This window comes from Nicotiana tomentosiformis, chromosome 4 (assembly GCF_000390325.3).
Source record: "Nicotiana tomentosiformis chromosome 4, ASM39032v3, whole genome shotgun sequence".
Classification (NCBI taxonomy): Eukaryota; Viridiplantae; Streptophyta; class Magnoliopsida; order Solanales; family Solanaceae; genus Nicotiana; species Nicotiana tomentosiformis.
The window spans coordinates 52,214,266-52,240,803 of record NC_090815.1 but is presented as its reverse complement, the minus strand read 5'-3'; the positions used below and the strand labels follow the sequence as shown (position 1 = coordinate 52,240,803).

General features: G+C 40.2%; 1 long non-coding RNA gene across 1 annotated transcript; it reads right to left on the bottom strand.

The window, feature by feature from the left end:
- Positions 1–288: 288 nt before the first annotated feature.
- LOC104088470 (uncharacterized) lies at positions 289–26,538 on the bottom strand. Its single transcript, XR_011415763.1, has 3 exons — positions 26,353–26,538; positions 26,206–26,263; positions 289–540 (listed from the first exon to the last, which is right to left on the bottom strand). It is a non-coding gene; the product is annotated as an uncharacterized lncRNA (long non-coding RNA).

The window sequence follows — 26,538 nt, the reverse complement described above, 5'->3', positions numbered from 1 at the left end:
ATTATGTGATTTGTTTTGAAATGTCACGCCCCAAACTCGGGGAGCGCGACCGGTGCTCAACTGAGAGAACCTGACCGAGCAAGCCTGTTAGATATCCTTCTACCCAAACTCATCCATGAATAAAGAGGAGATGTACTCCATTAATCAAACACTCAAAATATTTTATTAACAACTTTTTTTTCATTCCCATTAGCAGCTTCATTCATAATTTCTAAAATATTACGAGTTTATAGAATTAATAAAAAATTTGATTTCCAAATACCAACATTTCTAGTTCAATTTCCAACACCAATCACAACCCATAACATATCTACGGAGCCTCTAAGTACAATAGAAGAGTAATATATGAATACCGGCAACAAGGCCCCGGCTATACCTCAAAACACAATACATGAGAAACAAAAGATACATGACCCCGAATTGAAGTGGGGCTCACCAAATCAGCAGAAAAGAGTATACTGCTATCACTGATCAATGCCGCCTGCTGTAGAACCACCTGCATCCATTAAAGATGCAGCGCCCCCGGCAAAAGGGAACTACCTGCATTCAAAATAGAATGCCCATATAAGAAAAGGTAACACATAGAAATAGCAAGTCACAATCAACAATATCCAAATGTCTAGTTAAAACATATTAATTTTTCAAAATACGAACTTCATATGCAATTTTGGTTGGGAGATCATTAGCACTGATATACCACCGTCTTTGTTAGCATGGAGATCACACCCGATCGGCTAGGCCATCTCCCCACGAACAATGTGGTTTGACATGTGATGCGAAAGAAAGTTGTTACCAAGAGTAGTACCAGCATGTGCGTAACATAGCGTCCGATCTCCACCCGATGAGCTAGGCCGCCTTCCCACATATGCCGTGTGGGTTGACTTTTCCAATCCACATTTGATACCAGTTTCATCCCAATTAAGGGGAATAATATCAGAATTTCTCCAATGTTTCAATTTCATCCCAAATAAGGGGAATAATCACAATCCACCCCTACACCGGCACGTGTAGTTTCAGGTGTGGGCCTTATGACCCACCCTTTATCGGTTTTTCTATTGATGCTCCCAAAATTATTTTTGATTTGATTTGCACATAGATGTAACATAAATACAATTGTACTCACCTCAACATATTTCACATTGTATAAAGTCTCATTAGTATTTCCAGTCATTCACAACGACAATATTCCCTTGGCTCATTTGGTCATTCACAAGATTCTTTATTCCCGGCACGATGGCCGTATTTGATATTCCACACTTTCACCTCTTTCAATTTCAAAGATCACCATAAAATACCAACATATAGAATATTTCAGAAATCATATACTTCAAATCCATTTGTAATGGGAACTTTAAACACAAATGGTTTCTTCCCAAAGAATGGGGCATACCAACCAGCAATAGAAACACACATCAAAATCAAAAACAAACAATACACCATTTATTCTTGCAATACTCTTTCCCAGAAAATGACAATGTACAATTTCAACACACGAGTATGTAAGAACTCGAATCACACCGGATATATTTATAAAGCAAAGCATTAGTTAAAGCAGCCACTTATGGGCATGAATTGAGTACAAAAGCTTTTAGGCATTTCTATTTTCGAAGTCATTTTTAAACAATTGAATCGAGGCTCATTTCATATTCTTTATCACATCCTCTCAAATCATTTGTATTACTAGCCACAATCATAACTTAAATTCTTGGCACGTTGGGCACACTCTATATCCCCAGTTCACTTATTTCACTTCCAACCATCTTTATAGATTATCAACAATAAGACATTTCCTAATCAAGAATTTAGGTACACATATGAGCAATTAAGAGTCTTAGGAATATTGAGATTTTCTCAATCAATTTGGCATCATAACCCTTCATTTGGAACACGACTCAAAGACATAGCATTTTAATACACATATCATTCTTGAACACATTCCCAAAGGGTTACATAATGTGATAGGAATATTCGGGACACGTTTTGATTACACAATTCTCATCACTTTGCTTATTCGGGACAATCGAATTTATTGGGAACAACTCGGAATATAGAATAACGAACTTGAGACAACCATACTTGGAACTTACGGGAACATCATGGAATTCAATTCCAAGAGAGAAAGTTTAGCCAACATACCTTTTCTTGAGTTTTCTTTACATTACTACAATTTTTCGGAAATTCTAGCAACTTCAATCTATTTAGAAACATAACAAAAGTAAACCATAATTAGGAAGATATCCATGGGTTCACCTCACTTAAGCATTTCATCAAACACTAGGTGTGCAAATTTGACTACAAGGTTCTTCTAAAGATTTCCTCCATTTCACAACCAATCTTTACTTATTTGAGCTCAACAATCTTCCCACAAACCTTATCGGTACATTCATGTATAAATAATACTCTTACACCCAAGAATCATACTTTTAATCAACCATCTTCCACCCAAATTCGAAATTGAAAACTAGGGTATGGAACCTTACCTCTTAGATGAAGAACTTGAGGGATTTCTTATTAGATTTCAAGGCTTGGACAAGATCTTGATGAACAAAACACTTGAGCTACTTCCTCTCTCTAGAATACTCTCACTTCTCTCTAAAAATATCAGATATTCTCTTCAAAAATGAGCCCTAAGGGGTTTTAATTAAAATAGGGTCGGGTTATAACAATAGAAGAATGGATACTCTGAAATTTCCGGATCGGGCTACAGACCAGGCGAAGCACGCTCTGTAGCGAGCTATAGGCCAAGCTAGGCAAGGGATATAGCACGGTCTAGTGCACTACAAACCTGGCTAGACGAGGGATATAGCATGGTCCAGCGCACTACAGACCTGGCTAGGCGAGGGATATAGCACGTTCTAGCGCGCTACAAGCCGGGCGACGCGAGTGTGAAAAATTTCAACTCCCCAACACACTGTTCAACCCAAAAACTCCGAAAATATAATACATTAGCCTACATTGGCACCACAAAACCTTAAATTACTTAGCAAAATTTTTCTGGTTCCTTACATTCTCCCCCGCTTAGGATCATTCGTCCTCGAATGAGGAGTGGAGTCCATCCCCAAACGCTTACCATAATTTATCTCTTTTCTCACACACCTCAATCTCCCAAATTTTACTAACTCCAAAAATTTTCAGAAATTTCGGCAGAGTCTCCTCTGTAATTGGGCCTATCTACCTGTTAGAGAACCTCAGAAACCAATATCAACAACATATACATAATCCAATAAAGCAACATAATAATGAAACAACAGCAACTGTGGCCTCATAAGCAATACATTACCGGAAAGGAACACCCTTAGCATAAATTGTACAAGTGACACATAATTCATATGGAACGATTTCATAGAAACGATTACATAGCCATTCAAACAAATGAGGGTACTTCTTCTTCATTTCTTCTTCGGCCTCCTAAGTGGCCTCTTCAACCTGTTGGTTTCGCCATAACACTTTCACAGAGGCAATATCTTTATTTCTTAACTTTCGGACTTGCCTATCAAGAATAGAAACTGAAATTTCTTCATAAGTCAATTCCTTATTAAGCTCAATAGTTTCAACCGGAACAATGAGTGTCGGGTCTCCAACTACTTTCTTCAACATAGACACATGATTCACCGGGTACACGGAGGACAATAATAAGGAAACATCATACTACTCATAGTTTGGCCTATTTCCTTCAATATTTCATAAGTCCTAACGGGACTACACATAATTTACCTTCCTTAACAGTTCACCCAATATATTCATAGAGAAAATCTGGAGAATAACCCATTCACTTTCTTCAACACTAAATCTCTACACCAAACACCTAAACTAAACCTTTGGCGACCTTCAACAATTACTCTAAGATGTTCTAGCTTGAATATTACCATAAAACTTCCTATCCAATATATTCGATCATGGGTTGATGCTCCTTCTTTGATATGTTTGAACCTACAACTCTCGATAGATTCGTTAGATATAGGAACAACTAGGTTCGATATTTTGCTGGAATTATTCAAGAAACCATCAACGTGCTGAGAAGGGTATTTCAGGAAGTTATATCCTAAGAGACATGATTAATCATTATGATGACATCATAAATTCGGCAAATGAGGCATAGAGTTGCCTAGTACAGATAGATACCGTGGAAACATGTACATGATCCGGAGATGTAAAAGAAGTGAGTCCTTTTAGACATGTGACATGTAGAAGGCATGCTCGGGAGGATAAAGACATTAGAATCATTTTTTCTTGGTAGACTATGAGTTATGAGAAGGACAATAATAATTAATTTATTCCATACGTGCCTTGTTCGGCAATAGTAATCCTTAAGGAGAAATAGCCAAGTACGTGACACCAATAGCCTTTTTGAGTGTAAGGAAAATTGGTTTAACTCAAATTAGAATATTCTGGCACCCTGAATGTGATATGGGTTTCAAAATAGATGAAGTTGCATCATGCTCTTAATAGTAACTAGCACAAGGAATCTATGCCACAAGCCCACAAGGTTGAAAAAGAAGTTGAACACTTGCGAGATTATTATCATTCTAACAGCTTAACCCTTCACAATAGTTAATCCTATTTGAGAGGACTAGAGATACGACAAACTTGTCTTTTAAATCAATATGCTCATCATATGTGCCAGAATCTGAAACATCCACCTGAAATGGGGAGGGAAAAGTCACGGTAAGTCTCTTAACTTTCAATCACACACAAGTGAAACCATGTAGCTAGGACATCTTAACATTGGGGTGAAATCATGTATTGGTTAGAGAGAATGAACACTTTGCTGTGAGCTAGACATGTTTCTACCATAACAACTCTCGAGATGCCATATCAGGCCACTTCATTGGCAACAACAATACTAGGAACAAAGTGAGCTACTTACTGCGGAATGATCTAAGTGGACATGAAAGTCATACTGAGATGGGCAAACAAAAAGATCTTCTTGTGACAAATTCACGAAAACCTCAAATTCCTGAGAAACTTTATATAGACAAGTGGCCATTTCAATTGACACGTACACATATAATAGGTGTTGAGATATGCCCTCATGTTACTAGACAGTGAAAAGGATTCATGATACTATTCATAAAGGAGTAAAGTGACTGTTCCAACCATAGGAGCCACATACACCGGAGAGAAAAAGAGTGGTTCAATAAGGATCTCAACACTAGGCCGCTATACATTGGATGTGATAGCACATAGGTAAACTTTAAGACTGTGCATGCATAAGCACAAGTGAGCAGATGTTATCCATTTGAATCAAATGGTTCTATAAGAAATTCATTAGGTATAGTCTCTTACTGATAATTTAGGAAAGCAAGTAGGAAGTATTAATCCTAGAGTTATAACTCAATTCAAGGACATAATTATAGAGCTCAATTCCACAGGGGGTTGTAAATAAGAGAATTTGTGATAGAGTGGCGTCACGAATACTGCGTCTCGTTCAAAGAGTAGGTACATGCAACAACTTGTGATTCAATGTTTTGGTTAAGACCATATTTATGTAGGCCTCTTCAATATGGATGTACATATACAACAAGGAATATAATGATGTGTTCATAGTGATGTACTAAGGAGTGACTTACTTGATGACTTTAGATTGACATACCCCCGAATGACATCTCATACACTTCAAACAACAAGGATGGGGTTCGCTAAATTTACTCGCCTCACTTACCTGATATTTACCCATTTTGCATGCATCATAAGCATTCCCTTTAGTCTTCCACCAAGCCTTCATGGCGGGAGTAACAATCTCTGCAGCAGCTCGTTGTATGGACTTTTGGAATTGCCCAAATCCACCACCCCTAACAATCTTTTGAGCATACTCACAACATGACGCCAAATGTTTATTCCTGCACATCGGGCAGATCGGATGGGTTTATCCAAAGTAGGGCATTTTTTTCTTCTTGTGCCCCCTCTTTCCACAACCATAACATATTTCAAGAATCATCCATCATAAACCCGAGTGGCTATTATTCATATTAAACATTCCGGCTTATTGGTACATTCATGTATAAATAATATTCTTACAATCAAGAATCATACTCTTAATCAACCATCTTCCACCCAAATTCAAAATTAAAAACTAGGGTATGGAACCTTACCTCTTAGATGAAGAACTTGAGGGATTTCTTATTAGATTTCAAGACTTGGACAAGATCTTGATGAACAAAACACTTGAGCTACTTCCTCTCTATAATACTCTCACTTCTCTCTAAAAATATCAGATATTCTCTTCAAAAATGAGCCCTAAGGGGTTTTAATTAAAATAGGGTCGGGTTATAACAACAGAAGAATGGATACTCTGAAATTTCCGGATCGGGCTACAGACCAGGCGAGGCACGCTCTGTAGCGAGCTATAGGCCAAGCTAGGCACAATCTGTAGCGAGCTATAGACCAGGCGAGGCATGCTCTGTAGCGAGCTATAGACCAGGCGAGGCACACTCTGTAGCAAGCTATAGACCAGGCTAGGCAAAGGATATAGCACGGTCTAGCGCGCTATAGACCTGGCTAGGCAAGGGATATGACACGGTCCAGCGCGCTACAGATCTGGCTAGGTGAGGGATATAGCACGGTCTAGCCTGCTACAAGCTGGGCGACGCGAGAGTGAAAAATTTCAACTCCCTAACACACTGTTCAACCCAAAAACTCCAAAAATATAATACATTAGCCTACCTTGGCACCAGGAAACCTAAAATTACTTAGCAAACTTTTTCCGGTTCCTTACATGAAATCCGACCTCAAATTTGAGATCTAAATCTCAAATTTACAAAATCCCTAGCTTCTACCTAAAATCACAATTTCTACTCTATGAAATCTTCGATTTTATAGTGTTAATTCATGAAATAGTAGTGGGAATTGAACAAAAGCAAGTAATAGTTACTAACCTATTGAGTTAGCAAAAAAATTCTCTCCAAAAATTGCCTCTATAGATTCTAGGTTTCAAAATGCCATAAAATGACCTAAGTCCGGAAATCTCAATCTTTTACCCAGCTGCAGATATTGCAATTGTGAACTCTTCTCAAAAGTTCAAACTCAAATTTCTAACTTTCTACACAAAGCATCGGGTCACCCGAGACCTCAACCAAACATGCGTACAAGTCCAAAATCATCATATGAACCTACCAAAATCGTCAAAACACTGATCCGAGGTCGTTCACCAAAAATGTTGGTCGTGGTCAACTCTAGCCACTTTCAAAGTCAAAATCACATTTCTTTAAACATTCACATTTAAACTTTTCAAAAATCGACACGGACCACACACGCAAGTCATAAATCATCATATAGATCTTTGGAAGGTCTCAAAACACAAAATTGGGAACTAGTACTCAAAAATACCTATCAGGTCGTTATATTCTCCACCTCTAAAAGAAACAATCATCCTCGAACGGACATAGGAATGTACCTGGACTGGTAAAAAGATGGGGTATCTACTCCTTATTCTGACTCGGACTACCAAATAGCCTCCCCAGTCGGTTGACCTCTCCAACACACTTTAACAGCAGGAATATCTTTAGATCTCAACTTTCGAACCTGCTAGTCTAGAATAGCCACTGGCTCTTCCTCATAAGTCGGGTTCTCCTCAAGTTGGACCGTGCTGAAGTCCGAAACATGTGACCTATCCTCATGGTACTTTCGAAGTATGGAAACATGAAATACCGGATGTACTCCTGCTAGGCTAGGAGGCAATGCAAGCTTATACGCAACGTCCCCAACTCTCTCTAAGATCTCAAATGGGCCAATAAACCTCGAGCTCAACTTGACCTTCTTCCCAAATCGCATCAGGCCATTCATAGGCAAAACTCAGAGAAGAACCTTCTCACCCTCCATGTAAACCGCATCACAAACCTTCCTATCCGCAAAACTCTGTTACCTGGACTGTGTTGTACGAAGCTACTCTTGAATCAATTTCACCTTCTCCAAAGCATCACGAACTAAATTTGTGCCCAATAATCTAGCCTCACCGGGCTCAAACCAACCAACCGGAGAGCGACATCGCCTCCCATATAAGGCCTTGTGCGGATCCATCTGGACACTCGTCAGATAGTTGTTGTTGTGGGAAAACTCTGTCAAAGGTAGAAACTGGTCCTACTAACCTCCAAAATCAATAGTGCATGTCGTCAACATATCCTTCAGAATTTGAATGGTCCGCTCGTAGTGCTGGTCTGTCTGTGGGTGAAATGCGGTACTCAGCTCAACTTGTGTGCTCAACTCACACTGTACGGCTTTCCAAAGCGTGAAGTGAACTGCGTGCCATGGTCTGAAATGATAGAAATAGACACACCATGCAGGCAAATAATCTCCCTGATGTAAATCTGAGCTAACCGCTCTTATGAGTAGGAAGTCATCACCGAAATGAAATGACCCAAACAGCTTCATACTTCATCAAGGTCCTTGGTAAGCCTACCACAAAGTCCATAGTGATGCGCTTCCACTTCCACTATGATATCACTAACTTCTGAGTCAAACCACTAGATTTTTTATGTTCATACTTCACCTATAGACTATTCAAACACCGAGAGACATGTCTAACGATGTATTTCTTCATCTTCCGGCACCAATAATACTACGTCAAGTCACGATACATCTTCGTGAAACCTAGGTGAATGGAATACCGTGAACTATGAGTCTCCTAAAGGATCAACTCTCTCAAACTATCAATATTCGAAACACAAATCTGGCCCTGAAGCCGCATAACACCATCATCCCCAATCACGACCTTCTTAGCACCGCCCTGATGCATTGTGTCTTTCAACACCAACAATTGAGGATCATCAAATTGGCGAGCCTTGATGCGCTACAACAAAGATGATTGTGGGACAACACAAGAAAGAACTCTACTAGGCTCCAAAATATTAAACCTCAAGAACCTATTAGCCAATGTCGGAACATCTATGGCCAATGGCCTCTCCACTGCCGGTATAAATGCCAAGCTGCCCATGATCTCCGCCTTCCTACTCAACGAATCAGCCACTATATTAGCCTTCCCCGGATGATATAATATGGTGATATCATAGTCTTTCAATAACTCCAACCATCTCCGCTGCCTCAAATTAATATCCTTTTGCTTGAATAGATGTTGGAGACTCTGATAGTTAGTGTAGATCTCACATGGCATGTCCTATAAATAGTGCCTCCAAATCTTGAGCGCATGAACTATGGCTGCTAGCTCCAAATTATGCACGGGGTAGTTCTTGTCATGGACCTTCAACTGACGAGACACATAGGCAATCACTCCACCATCCTACATCAATACCGCGCCAAGTCCAATATGTGAGGCATCACAATACATAGTGTAAGACCTTGAACATGTGGGCAACACCAACACTAAGGTTGTAGTTAAGGCAGTTTTGAGCTTCTAAAAGCCTCCTCACACTCATCAGACCATCTGAAATGAGCACCCTTCCAAGTCAACTTGGTTAATGGGGCTGAGATAATCCACGAACCAGCAATAGTAGCCCGCCAAACCTAAGAAGCTCTCAATCGCTGAAGCTGAATTAGGTCTAGGCCAATTCTGAACTGCCTCTATCTTATTGGGATCCACCTTGATATCATTACGAAGATACAACATGACCCAAGAAAGTAACTGAGTCCAACCGAAACTCACACTTAGAAAACTTGGCATACAACTGACAATCCTTCAACGTCTGAAGTGTAGAGTGTAGGTGTTGCTCATGATCCTCTCTTCTGTGAGAGTAAACTAGAATATCATCAATGAAGACAATCATAAAGGAATCCAAATAAGCCTTGAAACACTTGGTTCATCAAATCTATAATGGTTTCTGCAGCATTAGTCAAGCCAAATGATATCACTAAGAACTCGTAATGAACATATCGAGTCCTAAAAGTTGTCTTAGGGACATCTGATTCCCTAATCTTCACGTGATGGTAGCCAGATCTCATGTCAATCTTGGAAAACACCTTAGCACCTTGAAGATGGTCAAATAAATCATCAATCCTAGGAAATGGATACTTGTTCTTGATGGTAACCTTGTTCAAATATCGATAGTCAACGCACATCTTCATCGATCCGTACTTTTTCTTAACAAACAATATCGGCACACCCCAAGGTGAAACACTCGGTCTAGTGAACACTTTATCAAGAAAATCCTGCAGCTGCTCTTTCAGTTACTTTAACTCATCGGGAGCCATACGGTATGGTGGAATAGAAATGGACTGAGTGCCCAGAACCAAACAAGTACAAAAGTCAATATCAATGTCAGGTGGCATACCCGGTAAATCTATAAGAAACACATCTAGAAACGCCTTCAGAACCGGTACCAAATTCATAGGAGGAACCTCCACACTAGAATCTTGAATAAAATCCAAATACGCTAAACACCCCTTCTCAGCCATATGCTGAGCCTTCACATATGAAACAACCCTGCTAGTGGAATGATCAAGGAACCTTTTCCACTCTAATGTAGGCAACCTTGGCATGGCTAATGTCACAGTCTAATCATGAAAATCCAAGATAGTGTGATACGGGAACAACTAATCCATACCAAGAATGACCTAAAAATCCACTATATTCAAAAACAAAAGATCCACTATATGTCATGACCCAGCATAGGGTTGTGACTGATAACCGACACCAAGTGTCAATCATCACTAAACCTGCTAATAATCTACTAATCAAGAATATAAACTGATAAACTGAACAAGCATAAGCATAGCTGATAAGAACTGTACAATCTGGAAAGCCGACAAGGCTAACACAAGCTGACATATAAAATCATACTAACTACACAGGTGCATATCTACATGCCTCTACGAGTGTTGAACTGAACAAGTATTGGACGGGACAGGGCCCCGCCATACACAAAATAGCTGACTGTACACATACCAAAATATAAGTTACTATGGGATTAGCGGAGTGACTCCAACAGCTGGTGGTGGATGGCATACTGATGTGGCTGAAGTGATGATCTATCTATACATGCGCGGCATGAAATGCAGCGCCCCAGAAGGGACGTGAGTACGATATGTACAAAGTATGTAGGGTGGAAAGCATATTAAAGTATGATTGTAAGATAGATATATGAATATAAGTTGAAAGCTAAATATTAGTCTGAACTAGCAACTTCTCTGGAACTGAACCGAAGTTACCCTGAAAGTGTGCTAAAACGGAACTACTATCTAAAATGGTACATGTCTGGTGTTATGGTTTTATCCCCCCAATCAGGTAATTATACATCTAAACTAGCCTCATGTATAGTCATGAAATACAAATTTTAGCTATATACACATATATAACATGCCTGACTAGCGTTATGGTCTATATTCCCCCAGCATGTAAATATATAATCAATAGGCCTGGCTGGTGTTATGGGCTATCTCCCCACAACATATAATCAATAGGACTCGTTTATGTTATTAGCTATATCCCCCAAGAATAATAAATGTAAGAATGTATGGGGCATAACAAATGTGGCAGCATCATATGGACTCGAGAGATCGTGAAGGAAACCATAAACAGATTCACAAACATAATATGGCGCTCATCGTCCATAAGTTGGATGGAGGATCCTATCACCATTTTAGGAGATTTTGAGTAAGTACATAAGATACTAAGGCTAATTAACTTATTAGGATCCCTTTATAATCAATTTATAACCAAGGAACTCAAAATTTGTCCAACTCTTCGAATTTCCAAATATTTCGGCAGAATTTTCCCTAAAACAGGATGATCCCCAAAAAATCAGCAAGCACCTCTATATATACAGGAATGGATACCTGGACAAGATGATAACATCAAACTAAAGCAGATCTAGTTGTGCACAATAGTGTCAAACGATCGACAAAATGGAATTATGAACGTAATGTTGTCTCATAGTGGCTAACTTGTGACATGCAAGTCAAAATATGATTTAGGAATAATCTAAGAATGAACACATGATAATGAAGCTTATATAATCTTAAATGAAGCTATTAGGATCATATGGGGGTTAGGTATACATAAAAATATCAAAAGAATGGAATAAACAGAAGTACGGATGACATAGGCCAAATGGGTGATTGGTCTTTTTTGTTTTTGTTGTGTTTTGAAGTTCCAACCTAAACTAGTTTCATCCATACTTCACATATGAAATTTAATAATATACAAGGATTCAATACATTGTGAAATTCCTTTGAACGACTCTTAAAAGATCAAGAAGAAACGCTAGAACATAGCTAAACCAAATCATGCCGAAAATGAAACGAAAACCCTATTTAACTCTTGTGTTCTTGCTTCCAAACCTTGTTCCCTTTGATCAAAACCCTTCCTTATGCTTGTATAGATAACATACAGAGGTCATAAGCTTACTTATCCACGAATCTGTTTCCAAAACTCGATTTATAAGGAGAAAGGAAGACGGCAAAGTCTTACATATGTCGTAAGGATCGCGTTAATGTGATCACGTCTTTATTTTGAGTTGCGGATGATGGACTTGATTCAAAACCCTAAGGAAATTCTTATGATTGTGCGTGAATTTTCAGGAAATGAGGAAAAAGAAGACTAAGTGTTCTATTTATAGTAAGGTTGAAAAGTCAACCACATGCGTGCTTCACTAGCCCTTCTACCAATGCTCATATCTCTTTACCCCGACGTCGCATGAACGAACAGTCAAGAGTGCTGAAAACACATTCCAATACCTTTAATTTGGTACATAATATGACCCCAAAATACCTCATATAACACACGAAATTAATTGCTCAAAAAGCTTCGTTACTCGGCAAATCCTTAGTCTGTTTTTCCGTAACTTAAATTCGATTTTTCCCAAACTTTATATTCTATATCCAAACATCATATTGTAAGGCCACATATAATTTCACCTAAAAACCAGGGTTTCGTGGTGCCAAGGTAGGCTAATGTATTTGAGGGTTGTAGAAAATCATCGCGACGAGCTTGCGAGCCACGGTACAGACGTTTTAGGTTGAACAGTGCGTTGAGGAGTTGAATAGTGCACCTCCTCTAGCTCGAGGCACTCCAACACCCACAGGGCATGGTGCAGCTAGGGGTGGTGCACAGAGCTCGGGAGGACCCAGTTGTTTCTATGCTATGAGGTGTTGCCTGAGTTCAGAGGTTTCTCCAGATGTTGTCACAGGTATATTGATTGTCCAATCCCATGATGTATATTCTCTTATTGATCCCGGTTACACTTTGTCCTATGTCATTCCTTATGTTGCTATGGAATTTGGGATAGAACTGGAATAACTTCATGAGTCGTTCTCCGTATCTACTCCGGTTGGTGAGTCTATTGTGGTCGCGCGAGTTTATGGGGATTGTGTTGTCACAATGCGTGGTCGGGACACCATGGCCGATCTCATTGAATTGGGGATAGTTGATTTTGATGTAGTAATGGGGATGGATTGGCTTTATTTATGTTTTGCTAAGCTTGATTGCCGAACCAGAATTGTTAGGTCTGAATTTCCAAATGAGCCAATTATTGAATGGAATGGGGATGATGTGGTGCCGAAAGGTAAGTTTATTTCCTATATTAAGGCCATGAAGATGATAAACAGGGGGTGTATTTACCATTTGGTCTGGGTTACGGACACCGATGCTAAGGAACCTACACTTGAGTTTGTGCCAGTGATGAATGAATTTTCGGAGGTCTATCCTGATGAGCTCCCTGGGATCCCACTAGACAGGGAGTTTCATTTTGGGATTGATGTGATGCCAGACATGCAGCCTATATCTATTTTACCCTATAGAATGGCACCGGCAAAATTGAAGGATTTGTTAGAAAAGGGTTTTATCCGGCCGAGTGTGTCGCCTTGGGGCGCACCAGTCCTCTTTGTAAGAAAGAAAGATGGGTCACTAAGAATGTGTATTGACTATCGGCAGCTCAACAAGGTCACGATCAAGAATAGGTACCCACCGCCAAGGATAGATGACTTGTTTGACCAATTGTAGGGTGCTAAGTACTTCTCCAAAATTGATTTAATATTCGGGTATCACCAATTGAAGATCAGGGAATGGGATATTCTGAAAACAGCTTTCAGGACCTAATATGGGCACTTCGAATTACTGGTAATGTCTTTTGGGCTAACAAATTCCCCGGAAGCTTTCATGGATCTTATGAATCGAGTCTTCCAGACTTTTCTTGACTCTTTTGTGATAGTGTTCATTGACGATATTCTTATATATTCACGAAGTCGAGAGGGCCATGCCGATCATCTTAGGGCAATTCTACAGACTCTATATCATCACAAGTTGTATGCGAAATTTTTGAAGTGTGAATTTTGGCTTGAATCTGTCACATTCTTGGGTCATGTCGTCTCCGAAGTAGGAACTAAGATTGATCCGCAGAAGATCGTAACTGTGAAGAAATGGTCGAGGCCTACAACTCCAACAAAGATTCACAGTTTCTTCGGCTTAGCTGGGTATTACAAAAAGTTTGTGGAGAGGTTCTCTACTCTTGCCTCTCAGTTGACTAAATTGACGCAGAACGTAGTTAAGTTCCAATGGTCAAATGCTTATGAAAAGAGCTTCCAAGAGTTGAAATCAAGATGGACTACGGCACCGGTGTTGACCCTACTAGAGGGTACAGATGGGTTTGTAGTATATTGTGATGCTTTGAGGATCGGACTTGGGTGTGTATTGATGCAACATGGCAAGGTGATTGTATATGCTTCTAGGCAACTCAAAAATCATGAGAAGAACTATCCAACACATGACTTAGAACTTGCGGCGGTAGTGTTTGCGTTGAAGATTTGACGTCATTATTTGTATGGGGTCCATGTGGATATATTCACAGACCAAAGAGCCTCCAATGTATTTTCAAGAAAAAGGAATCGAATCTGAGGCAGAGAAGGTGGCTTGAGTTACTCAAGGACTACGACCTCAATATTCTATATCATCCGGGGAAGGCTAATGTTGTGGCAGATGCTCTTAGCCAAAAATCCATGGGTAGTTTGGCTCACTTGGAGGCACATCAAAGGCCGTTGGCCAAGGAATTTCACCGGTTGGCTAGTATGGGAGTTCGTCTTGCGGACTCTAGTGAAGGAGGGGTAATTGTGCAAAATAGGGCCGAATCATCATTTGTTGCGGAAGTCAAGTAAAAGCAATACGACTATCCATTATTGGTACAGTTGAAGGAAGGGATTCATAAACATAAGGCCATGGCTTTTTCTCTTGGCATGGATGATGGTACACTAAGGTACCAAGGGCGATTAAGTGTTCCTAATATAAATGGTCTCCGGGAAAGAATCATGACCGATGATCACACTTCTAGGTATTCCGTGTACCCAGGCTCTACAAAGATGTATCGTGATCTTAAGGAAGTTTACTGGTGGAATGATATTTAGAGGAATGTAGCGGACTTTGTGGCAATATGTCCAAATTGTTAACAAGTGAAGGTCGAACATCAAAGGCCCGGTGGGTTGGCACAGAACACAGAAATTCCAATGTGGAAGTGGGAGATGATCAGTATGGACTTTGTAGTAGGGCTACCTCGCACCCCTTGCAAGTTCGACTCGATTTGGGTAATTGTGGATCGACTCACAAAATCAGCACACTTCTTACCTGTTAAGGCTACCGACACAGCGGAACAGTATGCTCAGTTGTATATTAAGAAAATAGTCAGGTTGAATGGCACTCTGGTTTCTATTATCTTAGATCGAGGGGCACAGTTCACAGCTAATTTTTGGAAGACATTTCAGCTAGATTTGGGTACTCAGGTGAATCTTAGTATAGCTTTCCATCCACAGACCGATGGGCAATCAGAGTGGACCATTCAGACACTTGACGATATATTGCGTGCTTGTGTTATTGACTTCAAGGGTAGTTGGGATGATCATTTTCCACTCATAGAATTTGCCTACAACAACAGTTATCATGCTAGCATTCAGATGGCATGGTTTGAGGCTTTATATGGTAGGAGATGTAGATATCCCATTGGGTGGTTCAAGATTGGGGAAGCAGAGTTGATAGGGCCAGACCTCGTGCATCAGGATATGGACAAGGTTAAGATCATTAAGGAATGGTTGAAAACCACCTAGAGTCATCAAAATTCCTATTCGGATGTACGTCGTAGGGATTTGGAGTTCCAAGAGGATGATTGGGTATTATTGAAGGTTTTCCCCATGAAGGGTAAAATGCGGTTTGGTAAGAAAGGAAAATTGAGTCTGAGGTATGTTGGACCGTAGAGAATCATTTAAAGGATTGGTCATGTGACTTACAGGCTTGAACTACCTTCAGAGATGTCCTTAGTGCACTCGGTATTTCATGTATCCATGTTGAAGAAGGTGGTTGGAGATCAATCGCTTATTATTTAGGTTGAAACTATTGAGGTTAATGAGGAATTGACTTATGAAGAGATTCCAGTTGCCATTCTTGATAGGCATGTCCGGAAGCTGAGAAATAAAGAGATTGCCTCCGTGAAAGTGATATGGCGAAACCAACAGGTCGAAGAGGCCACCTGGGAAGACGAGGAAGAGATGAATAAGAAGTACCCTCATTTGTTTGAATAGCTATGTAGTTGTGTCCATTAAAAATGTTAAAAGCTAACTTTCTACAAATTATGTTTCCCCTTGTACAACTTATGTTAAGGATACTCCTTTTTGGTAATGTAATGCTTATGGAGTTATGGCCGGTGTTGTTGCCATGTTGTTTTACATCATTATGTTATGGTTATGCTATTAGGACTGGTTCAGGGATTCTCTAGCAGTTGGATAGGCCCAATTACAGTGGAGACTCTGGCAATAGTTTTGGAAATTTAGAGAGTTAGTAAAAATTTGGAACTGCTGGTGTGTGAAGTGACAGTTGGGTCACCTTGGGTGCTAATGGCGGATTTTGACCCTAATTCGAGGATGAATGATCCTAAGAGAGGGAGGATCTAAGGCCCCGTACAATTTCAGCTAAAACCCGGGGTTTCGTGGTACCGAGGTAGGCTAATGTATTTGAGGGTTGTAGAATATCTTCACGACGAGCTTGCACGCCGCGGTACGGACCTTTTGGGTTGAATAGTGCGTTGGGGATTTGAAGAAAAAATATTGCAGAACAGGGAATTTCTGCGGTCCATTATGCGACTACAGAACTACTCCACGGACCACAGATCTGCCGCGGAGTGAAGTAGAAAAATGGGCTAATTTTGGAGGTCGTTTTGCGGTCAACTATGCGACCTCATAATTGTTTTGCGGGCCGCACATCCGTCGCATAACCAACATGAGAAAATTTTGGGAGGAGGTTCTGCGGTCCATTATCGACTGCAAAACTGATCTGCGGACCACAGATCTACCACATACCTGACCCGAGCAGCCCAGTTTTGGAGGGTGATTCTGCAGTCCATTATGAGGACTGCATACATGTTCTGCGGTCCACTCTGCGACCGCATAGTTGAGTTCGGAGGGTCCATTTTTCTATTTTTATAACCCGACCCTATTTTAATAAATAGGCTTATGGACTATTTTTTGACGAGAAATTCTATCATTTTAGAGAGAGGGGAGTGTTTTAGAGAGAGAGAAGGAATCCCCATGTGCATAGTTCACCAATATTTGCTCAAGTCTTGAAGAATTCACACGGATAACTCACAAGGTCTTCATCCAAGAGGTAAGGTTCTAGCCCTAGACTTCAATTTCGAAATTTAGATTGGGAATAGGTAATGGGGAAGAAGGTTTGAGAATAAGGGTTGTTATTTATGCATGTGTGTACTAATAAAGGTAGTAGGGAGGTTGTGGAGTATTTGTGTGTGGCCTATTGAAGTGGGGATTGATTGTGGGGTAAAGGAATCCACCATAGAAGAACCTTGAAATCATAATGCCCACCTAGTGTTTGATAAAATACTCAAATGAGCTGGACCCCCGAGTATTTTTCTAATTATAGTTCAATTTTGTCATGTCTTTAATTAGATTGAAGTAGCTAGGAGTTTCAGAATGTCATAGTAAATTAAATAATGCTCAAGCGATGTATGTTGGCTAAACTCCTCTTGTAGAATCGAATTCCATGATGTCCTTGTAAGTTGCAGTTATGATTGGCATATTTCTCGTGTTCCGAGTCCTTCCTACTAAATTTGATTGTTCTTGTATAAGTGTTGTGTTGAAAGATGTATGTACTCAATATATGTTTCTAATGTTCCCATCATGTCATTATTCCCTCCGAGAATGTGATCTAGTATGACCAATGTATTAAATGTATTGTGATTTAAAAATCATGTTTCAATTGTGAGTTAGTATGCTTAATTGTGGAAGAGGAACTCAATGTGATCAAGACTCTTGTTGCTCATATATTTACACTTAAAGTATTGATTTGAAATTCCCTTATTGTTGACAAACCATGAATATGCTTGGAAGTTATAGGGATGACTATGAAATATGAAATACGGCCGACGTGCCGAGAATGATAGTACAATTGTGGCCATTAGTGCCAATGAAATGGAAATATGTGTGAAAGATTGTGAAATGAGTTGTAAGTCCTTTAAATAATAAATGTTTTGGGAGTATAATTTAGTCATCAAGAAAGGGTAGGTTGAAATAACCTAACCTCAAAACTACACGTGCCGGTGTAGGAGTGAGTGAGGGGTAAAATCCCCGTGTGAGGTGATGAGATTTTTCCCCGAATATGGAATGAGATTGATGTGTTGAGATAATTCCCCTTAAATGGGATGATATGATTGCTAGAGGGTGGTGATGTGACGTCGACCCACACGACATTGTGGTGAGACGGCTTGCTGATCGGGCTAAGATCAGATGCCATGTCGCGCACATGGTGGTGTTGTGAGTGGATGTCTCGGGGTGAGGCTGCTTAGCCGATCGGTCTAAGATCGGACTCCGTGCTAAAATCACGGTGGTGTATCGGTACTAAAGATCTCCCAACTTAAAAACATTGAAATTTACTTGAAATCTATCTTTCCCCTAACTTAGTACTTTAATATTGTTTGAGGTTCTTAGTGATTCCATATTTCCTTCTCATCTTACTATTGCTCGTTCTATTGAGAGGGTGTTTAGTTTTACATACTACTAGTACTCCATATGTACTAACGTCTCCTTTGCTGGGGGCGCTGCATCTTTAATTGATTCAGGCAGTTCCACAGCAGGCGGCCTTGATCAGTGATAGCAGTACACCCTCTCCTCAGCTGAATTGGTGAGCCCCACTTCATTTCAGGGTCTTGTATCTCTTGTCTCCTATGTATAGTGTTTTGAGGTATATCCGGAGCCTTATTGCCGGACCCTTATTGCCGACACCATTATACTACTCTTTTGTATCTACTAGAGGCTCCGTATACATAGGTGGGTTGTATCTTGTTTTGGGAAAGACAAAAAAAAGATGTTGTATTTGTATCTCATGTTGCACTTCAAACTATGAAAGTGTACGTATTTTAAAACTTGTTAATTACGTAACTAATGGTAATGAACTGGTGTTGTTCACATGACCCCTCATTGTTTAACTAATGAAAGATATTTTCTCTTTATTCATGGGTGAGTTTGGATAGAAGGCATTGTATAGGCTTGCTTGACTGGGGTATCTCGGTTGAGTGTCGGTCACGCTCCCCGAGGTCAGGGCTTGACACAAATATAGTAATATAATGACTTTAAACTCATTTAAATCATTCTTAGAAATTCATTGATGCAATATACAATATCACAGAAGTACGGGTGTAACAATCTCCCCCTTAAAAACATTCGTCCTCGAATGTTGGCTGAGGTATATAGAAGCATTATGCAAAGATCTTGTACATACCTGGATTAGTGAAGAGATGCGGATATCTGGCTCTCATATCCTTCTCAGCTTCACAAGTCATCTCTTTCACATTATTTGTCCGCTATAACACTTTCACTGAAGGAATATCTTTCGTCCTCAACTGACGAACCTGCCAATCTAAAATGGTAACAGGTACCTCCTCATAAGTCAACTGCTCAGTGATCTGTACATCATCAACTGGTACTACTCTGGAAGGATCTCAAACACGCATTCGAAGAATGAAGACATGAAACACTGGATGTACCTCCTGAAGGTTTGCTGGAAGGTCTAACTCGTATGCTACATGACCAACTCGTCTGGCGATCTAGTATGGACCTATATACGTAGGGCTAATATTGCCCTTCTTTCTGAACCTCATAATGCCTTTCATAGGTGACACCTTCAGGAACACCCAATCGCCAACCTGGAACTCTAAATCTCTGCGTCGGTTGTCTGAATATGACTTATGTCCACTCTGGGCTGCTAACAATCTCTCTATGATCAGCTTAACCTTATCCATTGCCTTTTGGATCAAGTCTAGGCCTATCAACTAAGACTCACCAACTTCGAACCATCCTATGAGTGGTCTGCACTTGCGCCCATACAAAGCTTCATTAGGCGCCATCTGTATGCCAGAATGATAACTGTTGTTGTATGGAAATTATCAACAGTAAGTGTGCATCCCAGCTGCCTTTGAAATCTACACACACACCCTTAACATGTCCTCGATTGTATTTATGGTTCGCTCGGCCTGTTCATCTGTCTATGGAAGAAAAGTTGTACTCAAATTCACATGCGTCCCCAAACCTTTCTGGAATAATTGCTAGAAGTTAGGTGTAAATTGTGCACCTCTATCTGAAATGATAGATATTGCAACACCATGGAGGTGTACAATCTCCCTGATATACAATCTAGCATAATCTTCTATTGTATAAATAGTTCTAGCAAGCAATAAATGAGTTGATTTAGTAAGCCTGTCAACTAGAATCCAAATAGAATCATACCTGCTCCGCATACCAGGAAGGCTTGTGATGAAGTCCTCATTTACTGCTTCCCACTTCCATGTTGGTATCTCTATCTCCTGTAACAAACCGCTAGGCTTCTGGTGCTCAAACTTTACTTTCTGGCTGTAAGGACACTCGGCCATGAACTCTGCTATGTCACGTTTCATTCCGTCCCACCAGTAAATCCGCATAAGATCATGGTACATCTTAGTAGAGCCAGGATGAATGGTGTACCTGGAATGATGTGTCTCTATCATAATTTGCCTGCATAACCTTGAAACATCTGGAACACAAAGCCTATCTTTATATCTGAGGACTCCGTCACTAGTAACTCTGTAAGGTGACTTTTTCTTTTTCCTGGCTACCTGACTGTACTTAATTAGATCTGGATCTTTATATTGCCTCTGTTTCACTTTAGTAACTAAACAAGTGGTAGCTGTATTCTAAATTACAACTCCTGCATCCTCTAAATCTATCAATATAACTCCCAAACTGGCTAACTAATGGAGTTCCTGAGCTAACTCCCTTTTCTGAGGCTGCAAGTAAGCTAAACTTCCCATGGACTTATGATAAGAGCATCAACTACAACATTAGCATTACCAGGATGATAATGAATGTCAACGTCGTAGTCATTTAGAAGCTCTAACCACCGTCTTTGTCGCAAGTTCAACTGTTTCGGCTTAAATATGCACTGGAGGCTCTTATGATCTGTATAGATATCAACATGAACGCCATAGAGATAGTGCCTCCAAATCATCAGTGCATGAATAACTGTTGCTAGCTCCAAGTCATGTGAAGGATAACCCTGCTCGTGCTTCTTCAATTGTCTGGAACCATAAGCAATTGCCTTTCCATGCTGCATCAGTACACAACCTAGGCTAATCCGAGAAGCTTCGTAGTAAATAACATAACCCTTGGATCCCTCTGGAAGTGTAAGAATTGTTGTTGTAATCAACATGTTCATCAACTCCTTAAAACTCCGCTCATATTCATCTTACCACTGAAATTTGGCTTCATTCTGTGTTAATCTAGTCAGTGGCACTGCAAGGGAAGAAAATCCTTGTACGAACCTCCTATAATACCTTGCCAAACATAGAAAACTACGTACCTCAGTTGGGGTTGTAGGTCTGGGACGATTCTTCATTGCCTCTATCTTCTGACCATTTACTTTGATGCCCTCTGATGATACCATATGTGCAAGAAATGCTACTAAACTCAACCAGAATTCACACTTCAAGAATTTTGCATACAGCTTTTGGTCTCGAAGGATACCCAACACTACACATAGATGCTCTACATATTCTGATTAAGACATGGAATAAACCATAATATCATCAATAAACACTTTTACAAATAGGTCCATATAAGGCCTAAACACCTTGTTCATAAGATCCATAAACACCGTTGAGGCATTACTTAGCCCGAATGACATCACTAGAAACTCGTAATGGCCATACCTGGTTCTGAACACTGTCTTAGGAATATCACACTCTCTGACTCTAACTTGACGGTAGCCTGATCTCAAGTCTATCTTCGAGAAGCACTTAGCACCCTGAAACTGGACGAACAAGTTATCATTTCTGGGAAGGGGATATTTGTTCTTGATCGTGACCTTGTTCAAATGTCTGTAATCTATGCACATATGTCGGGAGCCATCTTTCTTTTTCACAAATAAGACTGGTGCTCCCCAAGGAGAAGTGTTGGGTCTAATTAAAGCCTTATCTAACAGATCTTTCAACTGTTTCTTAAGTTCCTTTAATTCTGTTGGTGCCATCCTGTAAGGAGGAATAGATATTGGTTGCGTACCCGGCACTATATCGATGGGAAAGTCATTTCGCGCTTTAGAGGAAGACTTGGAAGCTCCTGTGGAAATACATCATGGAACGCATTCACTACTGGAACTGATTCAAGATTCGGCGTTCCCTTCTCTATATGTCAAACATGATCAATATTGTATAAGCATCCCTTGGCGATCATCTTCCTTGACTTAAGGTATGAAATAAAAATACCTTTTGGCGATGCACAAACACCTTTCCATTCTATAGCTTACCCTTCTGGAAAATTGATCCAGACCGTCTTCGCTCTATAGTCAACTTTAGTATAGCAAGAAGACAACTAATCCATACCAGGTACAACTCAAATCTAACCATTTCTAACTCAATCAAGTCAACTGTGGTACTATGATCACCAATCACAACAGTGCAACCTCTAAAAACACGCCTAGCTACTACTAAATCACCAACTAGGGTGGCTAACTGAAAAGGTTTAATGGCTTCTGGTTCTATCCCAAACTTAGTATCAACAAAGGGAGTAACATATGATAGTGTAGAACCAAGATTTATCAACACATACACATTATGGGAATTCACAGATAAAGTACATGTAACCACGTCTGTTGAAGCCTCTCGGTCCTGACGACCAACCAGAATGTAGGTGTTGTTCTGGGGACCACCTGTAGTAGTAGCTCCGCCTCAGCCTCTACCTCGACTCGCTAGTGTCTGGGGAACTTGCCCTTGTGGGCCTGCTGGTGGTGAAGAAGTTGCAATTGATCTCGCTGGCTAAGTTGCACCAATACCACCCTTAGATGGGCAATCTCTCATAAAATGGCCTGACTTGCCGCAAACATAACACATACCTAAACCCTACTGACATTGGCCCAAATAGTGTCTACCATAATCAGAACACCTAGGGTAAAGTGAACCATCCAGACTACAAATACCTCAATGCTTGGTTCCTGAAGCCCATGATGACTGACTAGCTCTAGACTGCGGGGATCGATCAGATCTCGCCCCCTTAAATCCTGAAGGAGTACTAATTGTTGGCTTCCTGACACTCTGTTGCCCAGTAGCACAAGATGTCTCACCAAACAAACCTGAAAATTTGCCTCTCTTGCTTGAGCTTCTATCTTTGTCATCCCTTTTGCTTTCGTTTCCTTTCCTCAAGTGCTAAGGCAAATTCCTGAATACGTGCAATTTCCACACCCGACTGCATAGATACAGTTATTTACTAAGTGAGGACCAAGTCCCACTACATACCTGCGTACCCTGTCATTTATGTCTGATACAATTATAGGAGCAAACCTCGCCGAATAATTAAAGCGGAGGTTGTATTCTACAACACTCATACCCCGTCTAAATGTCAAAAACTGATCCAATCGTGCTCTATGTGTCTCTATATGTAAGTAATTGTGGATGAATACCTCTGAGAACTCCCGCCATGTAGTTGGAGAAACATTTTCTCCCCTAGAAATCTCCCAAGTGGTATACCAACTTGCATCTAGATCCTGTAATCTATATGCTGCCAATTCTACTGACTCTCTATCCGTGGCATGCATAACTCTGAGGACTCCGGCTAATCTATCTAGAAAATCCAGGGGATCCTCAATTGTACTTGATCCCTTGAAAGCTGGAGGCCTAATATGAGGAAATCACAAAACATAAAACTCTTATCGTCACCCTGAGGACGTGTATAATGTCGTCTGGCTTGAGTAGCTGCAATGCTAGTCAACAATCTGACAGCCTCTCTCATGTCATCGTGCTGAGAAACCAGAGGTGTGGTAGCTGGAGCACCCCTAACCTCTCCCTGAATAGACGGAGTCTATGAAGCTCCGGATGGAACCTCATGTCTAGACTCCTCATGCTCATCTAACTCATGAGGTCCTCTACTAGTACCCTTTTTAGCAATGGCTTTGCCCTTCTGGGTAGATGTGCGTCTCTTCGGTGGCATCGCTACATATAAAACATTTTGTTAGAAGCCTGAATTCTTATAACATAGCTCTATCGCACGAACTAGAGAAGAAGGAAGGACAACTAACCTATAATGCCATGTAGCCTCTGATTCATAAGTATGGTGCGCAACATACTCTTGAACAAGACTCTATTACACACGGCTTGTAAACATCCTAGGACTGAACTACTCGGATACCATGTTTGTCACAACCAAGTCTAGGGCCGTGATGGATAACCGACACTAAGTGCCGATCATCATTAAACCTGCTGATAATTTACTAATCATGAATATAAACTGAAAAAAGCATAAGCATAGTTGATAAGAACTGTACAATCTGGAAAGCCGACAAGGCTAACACAAGCTGACATATAAAATCATACTAACTACATAGGTGCATATCTACATGCCTCTATGAGTGTTGAACTGAACAAGTACTGGACGGTACAGGGCCTCGCCATACACAAAATAGCTGACTGTACACATACCAAAAGATAAGTTACTACGGGAGTAAGCAGAGTGACTCCAACAGCTGGTGGTGGATGGCCTACTGATGTGGCTCAAGCGCTGATCTATCTGTACCTATGCGACATGAAATGTGACGCCCCAGAAGGGACGTGAGTATGATATGTACAAAGTATATAGGGTGGAAAGCATATGTAAAGAATACTAAAGTATGACTGTAAGCTGGAAATCTCAATATAAGCTGAAAGCTAAACAAGAGTCAATACTAGCAACTGATCTGGAACTGAACCGAAGTTTAAGTTGAACTATAACTGAACTACTATCTAAACTTGTACCTGTGTGGCGTTATTGGTTATATCCCCAATCAGGTAACTGTACATCTTAACTAACCTCATGTATAGTCATCCATTGCAAATTTTAGTAATATACGCATATATAACATGTCTGACTGGTGTTGTGGGCTATATCCCCCTAGAAGGTATATATATAATTAATAGGCCTGGCTGGTGTTATGGGCTATCTCCCCCCAGCATATAATCAATAGGCCTCGCTGGTGTTATGGGCCATATCCCCCCATCATAATCAATATAATCATGAATGAGGCATAAAACAAATGGCAGCATCATATGGACTCAAGAGATCATGAAGAAAATCATAAACGGAATCACAAACGTAATCTGACACTCGTCGTCCAAAAGTTGGATAGGGGATCCTATCCCTATTTTAGGGAGAAACTAAGTATGTACGTGAGATACTAAGACTAATTAACTCATTAGGATCCCTCTAGAATCAATTTTTAAGCAAGGAACTCAAAATTTGTCCAACTTATTGAATTTCCAAAAAATTTGGTAGAGTTTTCCCTAAAATTGGATGATCCAAAAAATAACAGCAGGAACAGCAAACTAGGATATCCAATTATCCACAATGTCGTCAAACGATCGACAAAAGAGAATTATGAATGCAATGTCGAGTCATAGTCGCTAACTTATGACATGAAAGTCTAAATATGATTTAGGAATAACGTAAGAATCAACACATGACAATGAATCTTATATAATCCTAAATGAATCTATTAGGATCATATGAGGGTTAGGTATACATAAAAACATCAAAGGAACGAAACAAATGGAAGTCCGGACGGCATAGGCAAAATGGGCGATTCACCCTTTTTATTTTTGTTGTGTTTTGAAGTTCCAACCTAAACTAGTTTCTTCAAGACATAACATATGGAATTGAATACTATACAAGGATACAATACATTCTGAAATTTTCTTTGAACAGCTCTTAAAAGATCAAGAAGAAGGGCTAGAACATAGCTAAACCAAATCATGCCGAAAACCAAACGAAAATCCTGCATACCTCTTGTGTACTTGCTTCCAAACCTTTTTCCCTTTGAGCCTTCATTTTGCTTGTATAGCTATAATACATAGGTGAAAAGCTTTCTTAGCCACGAATCTCTTTCCAAATATCGAGTTATAAGGATAAAGGAGGATGGCATAGTCTTACCTATGTCGTAAGGATTGCGTTGATGTGTTCGCTTCTTGATTTTGAGTTGCGGATGATGGACTTGCTTCAAAACCTTAAGGAATTTCTTGTAGATCTATGGAAGCTCTGTTTGTGCGTGAATTTTCTGAAAAATGAGGAAAAAGAAGACTAAGTCTTCTATTTATAGTAAGGTTGAAAAGTAAACCA